Source organism: Schistocerca nitens, chromosome 5 (genome assembly GCF_023898315.1).
Source record: "Schistocerca nitens isolate TAMUIC-IGC-003100 chromosome 5, iqSchNite1.1, whole genome shotgun sequence".
NCBI lineage: Eukaryota > Metazoa > Arthropoda > Insecta > Orthoptera > Acrididae > Schistocerca > Schistocerca nitens.
The window spans coordinates 459,403,201-459,422,730 of NC_064618.1; the positions used below are offsets into that span (position 1 = coordinate 459,403,201).

The 19,530-nt window shown below is 44.6% G+C and overlaps 1 protein-coding gene across 1 annotated transcript in view; it reads right to left on the reverse strand.

Annotated features, from left to right (window-relative positions):
* LOC126259782 (bestrophin-4) overlaps nucleotides 1-19,530 on the reverse strand; it is a 568,776-nt gene that overhangs the window by 113,314 nt on the left and 435,932 nt on the right. The gene's annotated exons all lie outside the window — the stretch shown is intronic.

Here is a 19,530-nt window from a genome sequence, read left to right on the forward strand (position 1 = left end):
TTACCTAGTGACATTTGTCTCGATATTATTAAAAGTTAAAATTGGCTCATTCTTTTTGGGACACGCTGTATTTGGTTACATAAAATTTTGTAGGAAGCGGAAGTAGCGAGTAAGATTTATTACGCTGTTCTTTTTTTATATATCGGCAGTGAATCGCTAGTGAGGCGGCCTTACACATCCGCCATGTCGTAGAAGGGTCGGAAGAGTCGTAGGGATAGGAAAAAAGAGAACGCTACGGAACACAGTGTGGCGCGCGCTGCTAGCAGGAGGCACACAAGCTCCGCTCTGGTCCGCAGATGAACGCCCCGCTCGTTCTGAGTGACGGCTCCGCAACCTTCACACTGCCTCTAACACCTGGCTCAGACATTAAGCTTCAGTAAAATCTCTCCCCACAATATGCGCTGACGTAAGACCAGCAGCTGGTTACAAACTTTACTTAAGCACCTCTAAAAATGTTAATGCGGACTCTTAATGCATTCTGCAGAAGACCCATCCCCTTTTGAAACCACTTGCGGAGTCAGAGAATGGAAAGACATGCGGCAGTAAACGATATCTTTCGTTTTGCGAGAGAAGGCGCTTCCTGAAGCTTAAACTGAAACGTCGGTTCATATGCCAAACAAAAGGGTATATGAGCTATTCCGTTTTTAAATAGGTACAAGACATGTTAGTCATCCAGCGTAGACTATATTTTCTCCTTTGTCAATGAAGAGGTTACAACAGTAGTCGTCAAACTGCGGCTCGCTAGTCGCCTGCAGCTCGTGTAAAGCATTCGTGCAGCCTACGGTTCTAAGTCGTATTTCGTAATAATATGCGTCATAGCCGAATCCCAGAACGTCACCTAGCGTTAGGAGCTTTTAATGAGACTAATTTTCCTGCCCAGTGAGAAAAATACTTTTTACGGGGACAGTAATATTTTAAAATATGCTTAATTTTAACTGACGATGGTGAATTCGGCCGTGGGATAAGTAAAGTTGGCCGCATACAGACAGAGCGATGGGTATCGCAACCGCTGCGAGGTTAGAGGATGTGAGAGGCCTGAATGTTTCATTGTTTGTCCTCCAGTACTGCCAGCCCAGTCGGCGATTCGTATCTAGCTGATACTGTACAGCCGGTCGCGGTGGCCGAGCGGTTCTAGGCGCTTCAGTCTGGATCCGCGCGACTGCTACGGTCGCAGGTTCGAATCCTGCCTCGGCATGGATGTGTGTGATGTCCTTAGGTTAGTTACGTTTAAGTAGTTCTAAGTTCTAGGGGACTGATGACCACAGATGTTAAGTCCCATAGTGCTCGGAGCCATTTTAACCATTTGATATTGTACATATTTTGACGCGGAACTAACGTGGATGCGTGAACACTCATTACAGAGACGATCGTCTTCAAATGAGCTACATATTTCTAACAAGGAATGTGAAATTTAAATTAAGGCTCCTGTAATACAAAGGATTGAGTAGAAGAAAGCTGATTTTGATTTTTTGATCGTATGACATGTTGCATTATGCACTTAAATACACTGAAGCGCCAAAGTAACTGGTACAGGCAGGCATATTCAAATGCTGAGATATGTACACAGGCGGAATACGGCGTTGCGATCGGCAACGCCTATATTAGGCAACAAGTGTCTGACGCACTTGTTAGGTCGGTTACTGCTGCTACAACGGCAGGTTATCAAAATATGAGTGAGAGTGAACGTGGTCGGCGCACGACCGATGGGACAAAGCATCTCCGAGGTAGCGATGAAGTGGGGATTTTCCCGTACAAACATTTCACGAGTCTACCGTGAATATCAGGAATCCGATAAAACATCAAATCTCCGACATCACCGAGGCCGGAAAAAGATCCTGCAAGAACGGGGCAACACCGACTGAAGAGAATCGCTCAACGTGACAGAACTGCAACACCTCCGCAAATTGCTGCATATTTCAATGCTGGGCCATCAACAAGTGTCAGTGTGCGAACCATTCAACGAAACGTAATCGATATGGGCTATCGGAGTCAAAGGCCCACTCGTGTGCCCTCTACGACTGCACGACACAGAGCTTTACGCCTCGCTTGGACCCGTTAACACCGACATGGGACTGTTGATGACTGGAAATATGTTGCCTGGTCGGACGAGTCTCTTTTCAAATATTATCGCGTGGATGGACGTGTGCGGGTATGGTGACAACCTCATGAACCAACGGACCCTGGATGTCTGCATGGGACTGATCAAGTTGGTGGAGGCTCTGTAATGGTGTGGGTCTGGTGCAGCTGGAGTGTTGTGGGGCCCCTGATACTATGGATATGACTGACAGATGACACGTAAGTAAGCATCCTGTCTGACCACCTGCATCCATTCATGTCCATTGTGTACTTTCACGGATTTGGGCAATTCCAGCAGCACAATGCGACATCCCACACGTCCGTATTTGCTACAGAATGACTCCAAGGACACTCTTCCGAGCTGGCCACCAAACTCCCTACACATAAACATTATTGAGCATATCTGGAATGCTGTGCATCGTGCTGTTCAGAAGAGATCTCCATCCCCTCGTACTCTTATGGATTTATGGACAACCCTGCAGGATGCATTGGGTCAATTCCCCCCAGCACCACTTCAGACATTAGTCGAGTCCATGCCACATCGTGATGCGGTACTTCTGCGTGCTCGCGGGACCTTACATGATATTAAGCAGATGTACCAGTTTCTTTTGGCTCTTCAATGTGTATGTTGGCTGGTTGATTTGGGGGAGGGACCAAACAGCGAGGTCATCGGTCCCATGGGATTAGGGAACGAACTATCCACGCATTTGCCTGAAGCGATTTAGGTAAATCACGGAAAATCTAAATGAGGATGGCCGGACGCGGGTTTGAACCGGCGTCCTCCTGAATGCAAGTCCAGTGCGCTAACCACTGCCCCACCTCGCTCGGTGTACAATTAAGTACAATTACTGTTATTAATCAGTCAATCACCCGCTCAGACACAAAACACAATATGTCGTCTGGTAATTATACTATCACAACATTCGAGCAGCTAAGGGTAGCAGCAATCTGAAACAGAACAGTGGAGAAGATGTGTTCCCGCGTTCCGAATGTGCCTACTTTCAACGGTCAGTACTTGGGGGCCGTTCGCCAATATATTGGTGCCTTACTGTAGCTAGTCTGTTGGGTTTTTTAACATTCTAATTTGTAATAAGACTGGTACATATACTGCTCGAGGAGCCGTCCCATGATGTCAACACTGGTTCTTGAGCAAAAACTTTTGACTACTTGGCTGTAGGATCTCTCTGTACCGAGTATTATGCAGTACATCTAGATGGATACTCCGCAAATCACACTTAACTGCCTGGCAGAAGGTTCATCAAACACCCTTCACAATAATTCTCTATTATTCCAATCTCGAACAGATCACTGAAAAAACGAACACTTATACCTTTCCGTGCGAGCTCTGATTTCACTCATTTTATTATGATGATCGTTTCTCTCTATGTAGGTCGGCATCAACATAATATTTTCGCATTCGGAGGAGAAAGTTGGCGATTGGAATTTCTTGAGAAGATTCCGCCGCAACGAAAAATGCCTTTCCAGAATGAGATTTTTCACTCTGCAGCGGAGTGTGCGCTGATATGAAACTTCCTGGCAGATTAAAACTGTGTGCCCGACCGAGACTCGAACTCGGGACCTTTGCCTTTCGCGGGCAAGTGCTCTACCATCTGAGCTACCGAAGCACGAATCACGCCCGGTACTCACAGCTTTAATTCTGCCAGTAAAGCTGTGAGTACCGGGCGTGATTCGTGCTTCGGTAGCTCAGATGGTAGAGCACTTGCCCGCGAAAGGCAAAGGTCCCGAGTTCGAGTCTCGGTCGGGCACACAGTTTTAATATGCCAGGAAGTTTCAAAAATGCCTTTGTTTTAATGGTGCCCATCCCAAATCGAGTATCAAGTCAGTAATATTCTCTCCTCTATTTCTCAATAATATAAAACGTGCTGCTGCTCTTTGAACTTTCGATGTACTCCGTTAACCCTATCTGGTAAGTATCCCAGTCCGCGCAGCAGTACTACAGAAGAGGACGGACAAGGGTAGTGTAGGAGTCTCTTTAGTAGATCTGTTACATTTTCTAAGTGTTCTGCCAATAAAACGCAGCGTTTGTTTCGCTTTCCCCGCAACATTTTCTGTGTGTTCTTTCCAATTTAAATTGTTCGTACTTGTTATTCCTAGGTATTTAGTTGAATTTACGGCACAATTTCCGTTATTTAGGGTCAATTGCACATTTTTGCACTATACAGATACCTTTTCTAAACCGCTTTGCAATTTCTTTGATCTTCTGATGACTTTACGAGACTATAAACGACAGAATCATCTGCAAGTAACGTACGACGGTTGCTGAGATTGTCTCCTAAATCGTTTATATATGTAAAGAACAACCCTACCTTGAGGAACGCAGGAAATCACTTCTGTTTTACTCGATGACTTTTGGTCAATTACTACGAATTGTGACTTCTCTGACAGAAAATCATCAGCTTGGAACATAGATGGAGCTATACCCTGATACATATTTGTGCAATAGCGTATGTCAAATATCATCTCAAACTCAGGAGGAGTTGTATTTAGAGCACTGTACGTTAACTCGTCTTTCGTTCCAGTTGGAATACAGTTCTTTCATAAACGTATTTGTTTTTGATTATTTGTAGTGCGCGTAGATTAATACAGTGCTTATGAAGGGTTATAATAAGCTCGTTCCTTAATTTTCATCAATTACGAATTGCGTGGCTAAATTTAACGCGAAATGGGTGGCTGAATTTAACGTGGCCGTACTTCTCTTTACAATGATCCGCGTTAATAGCACCTGACTATCTCAACAACAAACGAAAACATTGAGATAGTGAGGCAATTGTACTGAAGGACCAACGATTACAGAAGTGTGAAACGCTGCCACCTATCATAATCATATCAGAAAAAAAGAGTATGTTACATTTTACGTGAAGTATAAACTATGCGATAACTTTGCGCAAGATGGGTGCCACATTTGATGAATGCTGACCGAAGATCAATACGAAACAGAGATTCAAAGAAGCAACTTTTACAAACATGTTAAGGCGTAAGATGTTATATAAATACGAAAACTATCAATCTGACGATGATAACCGCGATACTCAGAGTTCATAAACAAAACAACAACAACTACTAGTAATACTACTCATGAATACAACACTTTTTTTCGGGGGATACGGGTTGAAAAACTATCGAGATGTGAAACTTCCTGGCAGATTAAAAGTGTGTGCCGGACCGAGACTCGAACTCGGGACCTTTGCCTTTCGCGGGCAAGTGCTCTACCGACTGAGCTACCCAAGCATGACTCTCCTGCGAGGAGAGCTTCTGTGAAGTTTGGAAGGTAGGAGACGAGGTACTGGCAGAATTAGAGCTGTGAGGACGGGGTGTGAGTCGTGCTTGGGTAGCTCAGTCGGTAGAGCACTTGCTCCCGTAAGGCAAAGGTCCCGAGTTCGAGTCTCGGTCCGGCACACACTTTTAATCTGCCAGGAAGTTTCATATCAGCGCACACTCCGCTGTGGAGTGAAAATTTCATTCTATCGAGATGTGATTTGAAATGTAAATGGAAAGGAAAAGAACCAATTTCTTCAGAACAATGCACATGCCTTAATGGTGTTTTGGCACTGGAAAGGCATATGTGAAGTACGAACATCCACAGTATTCACCAGATTTGGCACATTCTGACTTCCGCTCTCCCCTCACCTCCCCGTCCTCCCCTCCACTCTTTAATTAAAAAAAAAAAAAAAAAACAGTTTTGGCTGAAAAAGGTTTTCAGTCCAACGAATGGACGATGACGGTAGCAGACGGCTGTTCTGCAGCTTTTTTAAAATGACACTCCAGAGTTTTTACGTACCCCCGGTAATCGCAGAGCCTTGTCATTGACCTAAAAGAAGAACACGCTGAAAATCATTTTTTTTTTACCGGAAAGCAGTGTCTTAATGCCAGGCTGGGAACTTTTTTATGTACCTTCGCTCTCCATTCTTTTCCAAGCTCTCGTGAGCCTCGCTACCGACGCTGTAAGTCTGGAACTCCCGGGAAGAAGGACGCAACGGAGAGGTTGCCTTCCCCACGACTATGACGTCAAGACTCTGGCAGTAAAAGCACTGAGAATACGGGTACTACACTGTATCTCTTCTCTTGCGTGACCTACAGTTTGCAGAATAGTGATGTTACACTGCATGTTTACTGATCATTTCAGGAAATATAAAAATGAGAGAATAGACAATCTTCGCTAGTAATGTTTTAGTGCAAAGGTTAGTAGCAAGAGAGAGTGTTATCTTTTTATTTTGATGTGACGTGGATATCTTTAGCAGACTTTGTGAAATGTTTCTGGAGTTTCTTCCCTGAGTGAATATGATTTTCACCACAGGGAATGGTATGTGAATGTATTAAAAATATATTGGCGTCTACGTTGCACTGTAAAGTAGGTCCTAGACCTGGTTCTCAGGTTAGAAGACTCCTAACGTCCCATTTGACAGGGTACAAGTTCAGGATGGGTAGGAAAAACATCACTGTCCCTTTTTTTCCAAAGCAGAAACCTCCATCTCCAGTATGGTTAATAAATAACTGTAGTGATCAAACTACATTGTTACTTTACCCGTCTTTGACAAAAGAAAGCAGTTAATGTCAGTGACACATTTAAGCCGCACAGAAGTATGAACTGGGTTGTTTTTGTACACATAGTGAAGAAAAATTCACGCGCTGGGGCTTCGCAGCGCGGTTCCTCACATACTGGCAATACAAAAATGAATCTCACAAAATTTCGGGCAGTTAATGGACGTTAAAGATCGCCAATCTGGCAACACTGTAATCACGTGTACGGTAACTACCTCTGTCAGCGTACACTAATAGCGCTGTGCAGTTGGTGCAATGGATAGCGTTTTGGGTTAGCATGCAGGAAGTCAAGGGTTCGATTCTGGGTTGAGGATTATTTGTTTCTATTTGCTAAAAATAGTTTGCTTGGTACGGTATCTGGCGTCTTAATGGTCATATAGCGATTACAGTGGATCTTCTATAGAACATTTGCAGTTACGTATTGGAAACACAAATTGAAATGCAGTCGCTTTCATTGGTCAGCTCTTAAGGAAACCTTTTGCATGTCGCGGACACGAATTATTTCGCACCACGACATCTACTAGATTCCAAACACGTTTTGTGTGTACCCTACCCCCAATGGTCCCATCAATTAAAATTAACCATTATTCATGCCACGTTCAGGTCCATTACAATCCTTTAGAGCTTTACGTCACCAGTAGGACTAGCAACGTGCTTTGCAAATAATTTCGATGGGACCATTGAGAGAGGGTACACAGTACACAGGTTTGGAATCTAGTAGTGGCAGTGGCGTGATACAATTCGCGTCCATGACGTGCAAAAGGCCACTTTAAAAGCTCACCAATGAAAGCAGTTGTACTTCCATATCTGTGTTTGTACAGTAGTATGTATTTGCAAATGTTTTGGAGAAGACCAACTGCAATCGCTGTATGGCGATTAAGACGCACGATACCGTACGACGCAGACTAATTTTAGCAAATAAAACCAAATATGCCTCGACCCAGAATCGAACCCTCGACTTCCTGTATGCCAACTCAAAACGCTGCACAGCATTACTCTATCAGCTGACAAAGGTAGTTAACGTACATGTGACTATAGTGTTTCCAGACTGCCAATTTTTAACGTCCATTTACAGCCCGAAAGACAAGCAGGACGAAATTTTGCGAGACATATTTTTGTGTTGCCAGTATGTGAGAAATCACGCTGCGAAGTCAGAGTGCGCGAGTTTTTCTTCACCCTGTATAAAGCGGTTACTAGATACAGATAATTGCTATGAAGCATATCGGTAAGTCGTTTCCAGCTGAACTGCCCCTCCCCCGCCCCAGGGCGCTCTCAGTGCTCCAAGGACACGGAGTAGCGAAATCCGGGAGAACTGCAGCTATCAGCCAAGGGCTTTTTTTTCTGCGGTGGTGATTACCTCAGCAGGAATTTCATGTGTAGCAACACAGCGCAATGTAGGTTAGCTAGCAGGACGCGGGAGCTAATAGCGGCTGGTGTAGACGCGGCCGTTAACCTTTATGGGCACGCCGGAGGCTACTATTTGCTTCTAACTCGTTTTTCTTCATTTTGTTTCTGGGGCGCCGCTGGTACGGATCGTGGCGCCACGCTGTTTCGCAAGTGCAAGATCCCCGAGAGCAAACGCAACACCCGCAGAAAGGGATCTGCTTTCCGCACACGTATCCTCAAGTGTCATAGAATGCCTGTCATATACTGTGTTATTTACTTGTTTCTTACTTCTTGCTGCGAGGCAGAGGTCATCAAATTGCGATGGTGTACCGACGAGCGAGCACGAGGTAGTTGGCTGTTTACAGTCCTTACGGCGGATAACGCTGTAATCTGTTTTTTTTTTTTTTTTCCTTCTTTGGCTAAGAGACAGTGATGTATGTTCAAACGCGACTCGCGCTCGAACAGAGCTGTCGTCCGGATTTAGATTTTCCATGGTTTCAAAAATGTTCAAATGTGTGTGAAATCTTATGGGACTTAACTGCTAAGGTTATCAGTCCCTAAGCTTACACGCTACTTAACCTAAATTATCCTAAGGACAAACACACACACACACACACACACACACACACACACACAGACATGCCCGAGGGAGGACTTGCACCTCCGCCGGGACCAGCCGCACAGTCCATGACTGCAGCGCCCTAGACCACTCGGCTAATCCCGCGCGGCTTCCATGATTTCCCCAGCTTCTGTCGAATATCGGAATGGATCATTCAAAATGACCGCAGATCCGGGTCCAATATAGATTTGTGTTCGGTTCTTGAAGACTTTGTCTTTCGTGGAACGTTAGAATCAATGCCTGGATCAGAATAATTAAGTGACCAGCGGAAAAATGTTCCTATAGGAGCACAAAAAGGCGACAATGCTTCTGTTTAAAAGACTGACAGAAAAGTGGGATATCAGCTGCCTCCTTCATTAAAAATTTTGGCATGCAAACACATTCGAACTCTTTAACATGGAACTCACATATTACTCCGACAAGCTACCCTAACTGTAACTCGCTCACTTCCAGTAGTCGCTGTAAGTCGCTCATACTCATCTATTGCTACTCTGCCATTCTCTCTCACTCACTCACTCATTCATTCATTCATTCATTCATTCATTTATTCAGCCCATCTCATTGCCATTCTGTGTCTGTCTAACCGTCACTGTGTCCCATCTCACAGCCAGTCTTCTTCGTTCTCTCCTCCTCCTTTTACTACTACTACTACTACTACTACTACTGCTGCTGACTCCGCTAACTGTCACTATCTCCCTCTTGCTCTCCTCACTGCTACTGCCTCATTCAATCACTCCCACTGCTGCGGTTTCTCTCTCTCTCTCTCTCTCTCTCTCTCTCTCTCTCTCTGTCTCTCCATCGTTGTCATTGTCACAGACTCTGTATCTCATTATCACTGGCTCTAACCCACTTCCACTTTCTCCATATCTTTATTCCTCTCCTAATGGCACTGTCCCCTTCGCTCTTTTTTCTAGCACTGTTCTGTCCCTGTCTCCAACGTTCCACTGCCACTGTGTCCCTCTCTTTTTCTCACACCACCATTCTCTCCGCTCTTTCTATACCACAACCACTGTCTACTCTCTTCCACTGTTTATTACTTTTCCTTCTCTTTCACACTGTCACTGTGTCGTTCTCCCTCAGAATAAAAAAGAAATGGGTATATGTTCGCACGCCAAAATTTTTGATACATTTTTGAAGGTGCTAAGGGATAAACGCCAAAGTGGCAGTTGTTGAAACTTCCTGGTCGTCAATCGTGCTTAGGTAGCTCAGTCGATAGGGCGGTATCTGTCAGGAAGTTTCATATCAGCTCATTCTCCGCCGCAGAGTGAAAATTTCATTCTGGAAATTGTTGTTTCTTGAATATATAGTATATACTGAAAATAAGGTATTCTGACTCTATGAGCATTTATGAAATCATTGAATTAATTTAGAATGGCACCGATGTACAGTCCCATATTTTCGTAGCAACGTTAGCGATAGCTGCACTGTTAACGGAGTCTTCTGCTGACAATACGACGTCAGGTAACAAGGAAGCCGAGTAATGAAAAGCCGAGACTGAATGAGTCTCTGTTTGGTCTTGGCGTTGGCAACGTATGTTCTGAAGTTATCCAGCAGGCGGTTATGCCGTGTACTGCCTTTCGTGGCGAGAGGTAATCCTGTAGGCTGACGGCAGGAACAGTGGTGGCACAGCGGTCCTAGTAGATATACGGCCAGTTAAAGTCTGCCGGGCCGAGCCACGGAGTAGCTGTCCGCCTCCGCCGCCCAGGCACTCCACCTGCGACACAGACAGACGCCCAAGGACAGGCCGCAGGCTGCCGCTGTCGCCTTGTCGCCTAGTCTCCTGCCCCCCGTGGCTTATCTCCCGATTTATGGCTCTAAAAAAAGATACAGGTCTGCCCACTTCGTGTGCCGGAGGGTGGCTGGCGCAGGTCGAGAGCATACCCTACAGCAGACAACGACACCACTTCAAGGGCCTAAGCCCTTAATCGTCTCAGGAGATGTGGACACTTGTTATTCCATTCCGAAACGTCTGCGTTGACTCTGTAGTACGTGCGGCTAAACGAAAGAGACGCTACTCGGCAGTCACTTGCTCTGTCGCGTAAACTACGAGCGACGTTCAATAAGTAATAATAAGTAATAAGGATTCCAATACACCATATTATTCCCCACTCTTTTGACAACAATTTTTTTTTCAACATAATCTCTGTTCAGTGAGACGGCCTTACACTACCTTACTGGGCGGGCCTGTATGCCCACTCGATACCACTCTACTAGTCGACGACGGAGCCAAAGTACTGCTGCATCAATAACCTCTCATCACCTACGTACTGCTCCCGCTGAGTGCATCTTTTATTGGGTCAAACAGGTGGAAGTCGGAAGGTGCGAGGCCCGGGATGTGGGGTGGATGAGAAAGAACAACTGACACATGAGTGTATCAGCATTACCAATAGAGACGTCCAGTTGTGCAGTGATGTGTTTGTTTGTGATCCGTCCAACTCCTCGAATGAGAGTGTCCGCACGTTCCAAGTTTGCAGGAATTACAGCCCGCCGGCACGCAGGAAATCTGACAGGCTTGCGCGACCTTGTTGCGATGATGACAGACGCCTCGGCCAACTAGTCACCGTGCTTTTGGTCACACTGCCAGTTCTCTGTAGACATTCTGCAAGTGCGTATGAATATCTGCAATGCTCTGGTTTTCCGCCAAAAGAATCTAACACAGCCGGCCGGAGTGGCCGAGCGGTTCTAGGCGCTACAGTCTGGAACCGCGCGACAGCTGCGGTCGCACGTTCGAATCCTGCCGCTGGCATGGATGTGTGTGATGCCCTTAGGTTAGTTAGGTTTATGTAGTTCTAAGTTCTAGGGGACTGATGACCACAGCATTGAAGTCCCATAGTGCTCAGAGCCACTTGAATTTAACACAGTGAGACAAGTATTACGGTTAAAAACTGAGTTTGTCCTGAGGCAGAGTGAATAACGGCGCACAAATACACGGACTTCATTCATCCAGTATTTGAGAAAGACAGCATTTATCAATTTCCAGCATGGCCAGCTGCGGCAGAATTGACTTCCAACTGAAATTACACATAATTTAAAACTGTTATGAAAGTTTCTCTCGCTGACGCACCCAGAAAAATGATAAAAAAGTAAACTGTTTATCGCTTACTGCATTAATTTCGATGTTCATGCAGACCAACTTCAGTGTCAGGTACGACGTTTTAATTTATCACTCCTTTACTACCAACTCTGTTCACAACAAACTTTGTTTACAGTATCTACATATTTCACGTAATGTACCTGCAAAATTCTGTCCTTGTACAACGCACAGGCCAGGAGATAAACCTAACCACTCAGATGAATGAAAAACAAGATCATGCTTCGAACGGAGAACAAATTATTGCATGTGTACTATACCAGGACACTGCTAGTTTTTGAAGTTTCATTCAAGAGTTGTACAGTTTTCGACAAGCTTATTTCGGCTGCAATGCCATTTTCAAGCGATCTGCAGTTATAAAGCACTGTTAGTATATACAATATTTACGTTTTATGTATGACTGGTTGTGTAACAGTGTCTCGTGTACTTATTCCATATTTCATCGTTGACGTTGTAGCTGTCAAATATTTCTGCGTATTATATTTGTAACGCAGATTGAGTTGTTTTTATTTAAACTTTGATGCTGCAGCTGAGTGATTTTCGTTGACATTTTCGTTTTCTATACAGCTGACAGCTTTGCTTGATAGGAGCATAACTGTCACCTTTACAGGAACACGAAAATATCAACAAAAGTTTCTCGATAACATCTATTTAAAAAAAATTATATAAACAAATCATCCGCGCTAGAAATAAATTCGCAGAAATATTTAACAGCTACCAGATTGTCCAGCATTGTCCTGCAAAAGCCGGCCGTGGTGGCCGAGCGGTTCTAGGCGCGTCAGACCGGAACCGCGCGACTGCCACGGTCGCAGGTTTGAATCCTGCCTTGGGCATGGATGTGCGTGATGTCCTTAGGTTAGTTTGGTTTAAGTAGTTCTAAGTTCTAGGGGACTGATGACCTCAGATGTTAAGTCCCATAGTGCTCAGAGCCATTTGAACCATTTGTCCTGCAAAATGATGATCAGGTCCTGCAGAAAGTGTCATCACTTCTAACCTGGTCGTAGGTTGTGTTCCGAAAATGAACAGCATAGAGACAGAAGTGATGACACTTTCTGGAGGACCTGACCATCATTTAGCAGGACAATGCTCAAGCACGTACAGTGCAAGCTGTTACTGATTTGTTTGACTGATGGGGCTGCTAATTGCTATACCACATAGTGCACTCCCCTGACTTAAGCCTCGATTTCTAGACTGAAGGAAACACTTCACGGCATTCGCTTCAGAACTGCTACAAATTCGTCGGGCAATAGACCGCGCCGCTCGAACTGTCAACACAACTAGCACTGCTAAGAGTGTCCTACCTACGACTTCTACATCGCTGGTAACGAGTAGTACGCAACGCTGGTGACTACTTTTAAGGCCAGTAAAACTTTGAAACACGTATCTATTTTGTACGAGCTGTAAATAATAGTTGCCACTATTAAAGTCCAACCCTCGTATATGGTTCACGTCTTATGCGCAAAAAATGCTATTTTTTTTCTAAATGCCTGGCCACCTGAAGCTCCCTTTTTGTCGCTTTTTATTTATGGGCAGGCCCTGCTTATACTGTAGATCTGGATGAAATCGGCGATGGCGAACAGATCCGGTCGCCCTCTCAGATGGGATAAGGAGGGAGAAGGAAATCAGCCGTTTTGTTTCAAAGGAACCACCCCAACATTCGCCTTAAGCGATTTCAGGAAATCACAGAAAAATCTAAATCTCGTTGGCCGGACGATGATTTGAACCGTCGTCCATTCGAATGCAAGTCCAGTGAGCTAACCACTGCGCTAGCTCCCTGAGTGACTGATCACCGTCCTTGCAATCAAGCGATATCTCATATTATCGTGTGGCTGTTCTCACGTCATTGCATGCTGCGGACCTCTTTGTGTCAGGTAATAACAACACGACAAAAAAAGAATAAAGAAAACAACGACTGCTTCAAATACCATGGTAAAACGAGAATTTTAATAATTATATTTACTCGGGAATGCAGGAGCAATGCTGTTAACTATTCTGAGAAAAAGATATGTCACTGGTACGCTTTTGTTTGTTTCCCTGGCTAGCGGCGCGTAAAAATAGCTCTGGCGTGCAGGACGCGGATGTGTTGAGGTTTTGGTTGTTAACAGATAAGGTGTTAACTCGCTCCAGGAATGGTGAGCTCATCTGTGTTTTGTCTCCGGTTCCACGAGGCGCCGTTTCAGCACGTGGGAAACTGAGGTTTTCCCACAGTGGGCCATCCAGGAACTAAACCTCGCCTTGGCGACAGCCGAGCTGAGAGCCTTGAGACAGGGCAATTAAAGGGGACGTGTTCGCGGCTATCCGTCGTTCCGTAGCAGCTGTGTCGGTCAATCAAGGTACACTGACAGGCACAAAAAATCGCAACACTTCAATTGCTTAGAAAAACTGAAATTTATTTTAAATTTGTGGAACTTTTATGACACTAATCCACTATCTTATGATGGAATATTGAAGTAAAGTCCGATCTAAGTGTTCAACAATGAATAAAAGAAAGACTGTTATAAAAGAATTTCACAAATTAAGTCAGAGATGCACGCTTCAAGGACATTTTAAGTAAGCTCATAAAGGTAATGCATGTCTACTTTGATGTTAATACACTTCACACTATACTTCACACACCTCGGAAACGATTGAGGAGACCCCTGTTTGCACCTTCAAAAGCGTGTATTGCCACCTCTGGCACAAATGACGGCATTCAACCGATCAGGCATGCTCTTGATTAATGTGGTAATGTCCTGTTGGTGAATCATATCCCATTCTCCCAGGAGGGCGTTCCGTAGATTCTGTAGGGTCTGGATGGTGCTGACAGGCTCTTCTCCCCAGCCAGTCCCAAACGTGCTCAATAGGATTCAATTCAGGGCTTCGAGCAGGCCAATCCATAGCATCAATCCCTGCTCATCTAAGAACTCTTGCACAGTTCTCGCAACATGTGGGCCTACATTGCAGTGAATTAGTATAAAATCATCACCAGTAAATGGAGCAAAAGGAATAGCATGCTCCAGAAGGATTTCCTCCACATAGCGATGTGCAGTAAGGCTCCCATGCTCCGCGAAGACCGAATCCGCGCTGTCAGCTGTATTGATTCCTGTCCACACCATCACAAAACGATCCTGAAAAGGCGACCTGGATGAGAATGTGCCTTCTCCAGAACCTCTCTACTCCGTCAGGTGATCTAGAGGCCAAATCGTGGCTCATCGGTGAACAACACTTTATTCCATTGTTGTACTGTCCAGCCAAGATGTTTCCTTGCGAAACGTTGTCAAGCTGTGCTATGCTCTCTGGTGAGTTTCGGAACTGTAACAGGTGGTCTGGATTGAAGATTAGCCTCTGCCAATCTTCTCCAAACGGTTCTCTCGCTAACACTGACCACTAGAATAAGGTGGTGTCTATTTCATGCTTCAATAGGGGTGGTGTGATGGTTGCGGACAACTTGAAAGTTGAAAGAAGCGGTCACTCTGTCCGATGTTGCTCTTCTCGGGCCTGGTCTCCCTCCAAAGCAAAAAAATGTTCAAATGTGTGTGAAATCTTAGGGGACTTAACTGCTAAGGTCATCAGTCCCTAAGCTTACACACTACTTAACCTAAATTATCCTAAGGACAAACACACACACACCTTCGCACAGTTCCAGAAATCGTGGAAGGTGTAGTCCTCAACATTTCTGCAATGTAATTCATGTTGCGGCCATCTTCCACCAAAGCAAAAGCTTTTGCATCTTTGCTTAACGGCATGTTTACTCCAGAAAGCCGACGACGACGACCACCACACACAACTCCTGAAGGCACGTGTGATTGAAAGGGGAACAATTCATGGTGCAACAACAAGCACTGGCAGAGGGGGAAAACATTATTCGCCCACATTCAGTGATGTGTTTTCCAGGCGGCGCGGGAAGCATCAATTGACGTTAGTGCTATAAACACTCAACACTTCATTGCTTGTTCGCAAAGCAGTGCCAATAATATACTACATCTAAATAAAATTGATTGAAGTGCTTCACTTTGATTAAATAATTACCCAATAATTACACATAATTTATTAAGTGTTGCGTTTTTCGTGCCAGTCAGTGTGTAAGGCTTGTTGTTTACAATCGTGTGGATCGCGCCAAGTTAACAAAACGAACTAGCCATATTATTTTACACGTCCTAGCCACATAGAAGTGACCACCGCTCATGTTCGAGTCAATGTGCAATAACCACTCACAGTCGGCAGGTGACGGCGACAGCAGCGGAGGGTATGTAAGGCGTGTCGGGGGGGGGGGGGGGGGGGGGGTGATTTGTCTGACCTCCAAACGGGTATGACCATTGGCTTTCGAGCCAAGAGTGGAACCGTTTCTGAAACGGCTAAATTTGTAAACTGTTCGCGTGCCACCGTGGTTAAATTATACTGTGCATGGCAAAATGGCGCTCTCCAAAAGTAGCAGTGCTTCACGGGCCACAGGTGAAAGGAGTGAACGACGGCTGCGGAAATCTGTACAGACAGACAGATGTGCTACTGTTGGGTAAATGATGCCCTGATGAACCAAGGGGCTACCAACGGTCTCTCCTCAACGGCCATACAGCGAATGTTGCTGCGTATGGGCTTCCGTAGCAGGCGCCTGGTTCATGTACCCATGATGACTGCTGTTCACCAGCGACGAAGGCTTGAATTTGGACGCCAATACCGCAACTGGACCTGCACTGAGTGCCGACAGATGGAATTTTCAGATGGATCACATTTTATACTCTATCGGCTTGAAAAGTCTGAAAGCAACACCCTGCAACAATCGTCGGAAGGGTCCAGGCTGCAGCCGCTAGCTTTGTGGTCTGATGAATGTTTTTGTGGCATTCCCTGGATGATCACGTCATTCTGGAAGACACAATGGATCAACACAGGACTGCATCTATCCTTGTGGACCATGTCCAGCCCTAGATGCGGTTTGTTTTTCGTCGGCATGGTGGCATATACCAGCAGGACAACGCAACGTGTCACAGAGCTCGCAATGACGTGCGTGGTTCGAAGGGCACCATGATGAGTTTACTGTACTACCCTGGCCTCCAAACTCCGAGGATTTAAACCCAGTCGAGAATCTGTGGGACTATCACGACAGGGCTGTTCGCGTCATGAATCCTCAACAGAGAAACCTAGTGCAGCTGGTTTCGACAAGGTTATGCATTCCTGCCGGTATCTTCCAGAACCTCACTGACACTCTTCCAGCACGCCTCGCAGCGACCCGCGTTCCACATGTTGGTTATTCAGGCTTTTAACAGGTGGTCAAATTACAGTGACTGGACAGAGTAATTACATAACAACGCATCGGGTGTAATCCACTAGTTTTATTCACACAATGACAAAGTTCAAGATTCATTGAACGGGCGTTTACTACCGACAACGCACGTTGCTACAAGTCGCATGTCTCTCGACATGCGGGTCCCCAATTCGATTCTCATCACCTGCAGTTATTTTGACTATGAGGACGTGAAAACACCACCAAAAGAGGGATCCACTTCAGTCGTCATAATAAGAACCACTGACTAGAATCAGAACGTTCCACAAATTATAAATCTTAAATCATAAACAATTGCAGGAGGCGGTTATCGAACCTCACACATAGTCAGCTAGACACTACAAGCTCTATCCCACAGCGGACGATGTAGAGGACGCAAAAATATAAATAAACTGCCAGAAAAAGTCTGCAACGCTATGAGGCAATTCGCGGACGACGCAGTTGGTAAACAGTGAGGTGATGTTAGATGCTGTTACGAAATGCAGGAAGTTATGCCGATGATCAGCACTTGCTACGAAGTCTGGTAGCTGACTCAGCATAAAAAAGGGCCGTGCAAGGAGCTTACACGATCGGATATCAATTACCGGAATCAGCCACGGACGTCAGGTATCTGGGAGAATCTGTCCGCTGAACTTTTAAGGTTTGACAGTCACTTTCAGTCAGCCATGTAGGAGGTCAATTATAAAACGCTCGTTCATGAGTACTGTTTGTCTTCTTGCTTCTTGGGATCCTTAGCAAGCCGAGAGAGAGAGAGAGAGAGAGAGAGAGAGAGAGAGAGAGAGAGAGAGAGAGAGAGAGGGGGGGGGATAGGTGGGTAGGACGTATGCAGGTAGATGGCTACGAACTAGACATGTAGCATTACTTACGTTATTTTTTACGTATTTAAAAGAGAAACGTGTGATTCAAAATTTGTAAATGATACTGCATTTTCACTGCAGGGAAATCTGACATCAATGGCGGGAGAGGCTTTTGGAATTAGGTCCTAGTAGCTATGCTGGAACCAGGACTACCCTCACAACAGTCAAGATAATGAAACGACTTTCAAGTGTGTACCGTTTTAAGGAGAGCGGGAAGCCAATGAGAAATCAGCTGCTGGATCGTTTGAAAAATTCTGAGTTGCACGGCAACAGCTCCTTTGAGCAAATCGACTTTTTAGATTGTTTCAATGTGTGTGGCGAAGAACAGCTGTAGAGCGCCTTACAAACTGTTCGCATTGTCCCGCTGAAGTGCAATGGAGGGTCTTATCGATGCAGAGATACGAGCACTATGCGTAAGGAAATAAAGTTTAAAGTTTATTACGCCGTCTGCGTAGTGGCTCTTTGACACGTAACGATAGCTAATCAGGAAAAGAATGAACTTACTAGAGCAACCAATCCATTACTTGCCTTGAGTGACTTTGCGTAGGGCATAAAATCTAAGGATATCTAAACGTAAGTTCGAACTACGCTTCTCACGAATATGACTCAAGTGCTGTAGCGGACATGATTTTTCTTAATATTACACGATTTCATTTTTCTTATTTGCAGTTTGATTCCGATATCTGTGGTTAGAAAGCAACCCAAATTCCGGTAGGAAACAGATGATCATAGTAGGCACTTATATCTTGTATCCAGTAGCTGTCTTTTCTTTTTGTAAGGCGTTTTCTGTTCAAATAGGATATTATTTACACATTTTGTACGATACTCTTTCTTTCTTCGCGTAAGCTAGTTTCAAGTTATTCGCCTTGTCCACACTGTAAAAGAAACACATCATCAAACATATCAAAGTTTTCCGTTATTCATTATAAAACTTTCTAGTTGCGCTACATGATATTTCTTCAACAAATGCGGACTGAATGACCTGACAAGAGTCACTGCAATACAAGAATCCATCTGCGTCCAATCATTAAGTTGTATGATGTATGGTCTAAGATAGGGCATCCGCAGAAATTTATCCACGGAAGTTTCTAAAAAAGCCACTCTCGATATAACTGACTAACGTTTCGGGCTCCACTAATTAACTTTCACAGTAAGAAGACAAACTTACTGCATGTCAAACGACTGATAAAAAAATAACCTTAGAATTTTTAAGGTATATTACTCTGACAACTTAACATTGATCAAACTTAGAGTGTAGGCGAAGAACGGCTTTTTATGTTGTTAATATAAGTGTCGATGATTTTTTTAAATTTAACGTTTTGAAATTACTTTCTCATATGATTAATTCCAGAGTACTTAAAAATTATGAAATAAAGTTAGAAAGGTAGAAAATATTCACAAAGGATGTTTATTCATATTCCAGTAACATTAGCTTGAAACTGAATATTAAAAACAAGATAGAAGAAAAATGTTACACTACTGAGAAAATCTTGTAAAATCTCGGCGACATGTGGGCTGGCGTTATCCTCCAACAGAACGACGCCGTTCCTCAACATTCCTGGGTGTCTGGAATTTATGGCGCGCTCCAATTTTTGCAAAGCATCCACGTACCGCTGTGCGTTAATTGTGGCGCCGTGTTTCTGAAAGTCAATGAGCAGCTGGTCCTTGCAGGCAACAGAAAATG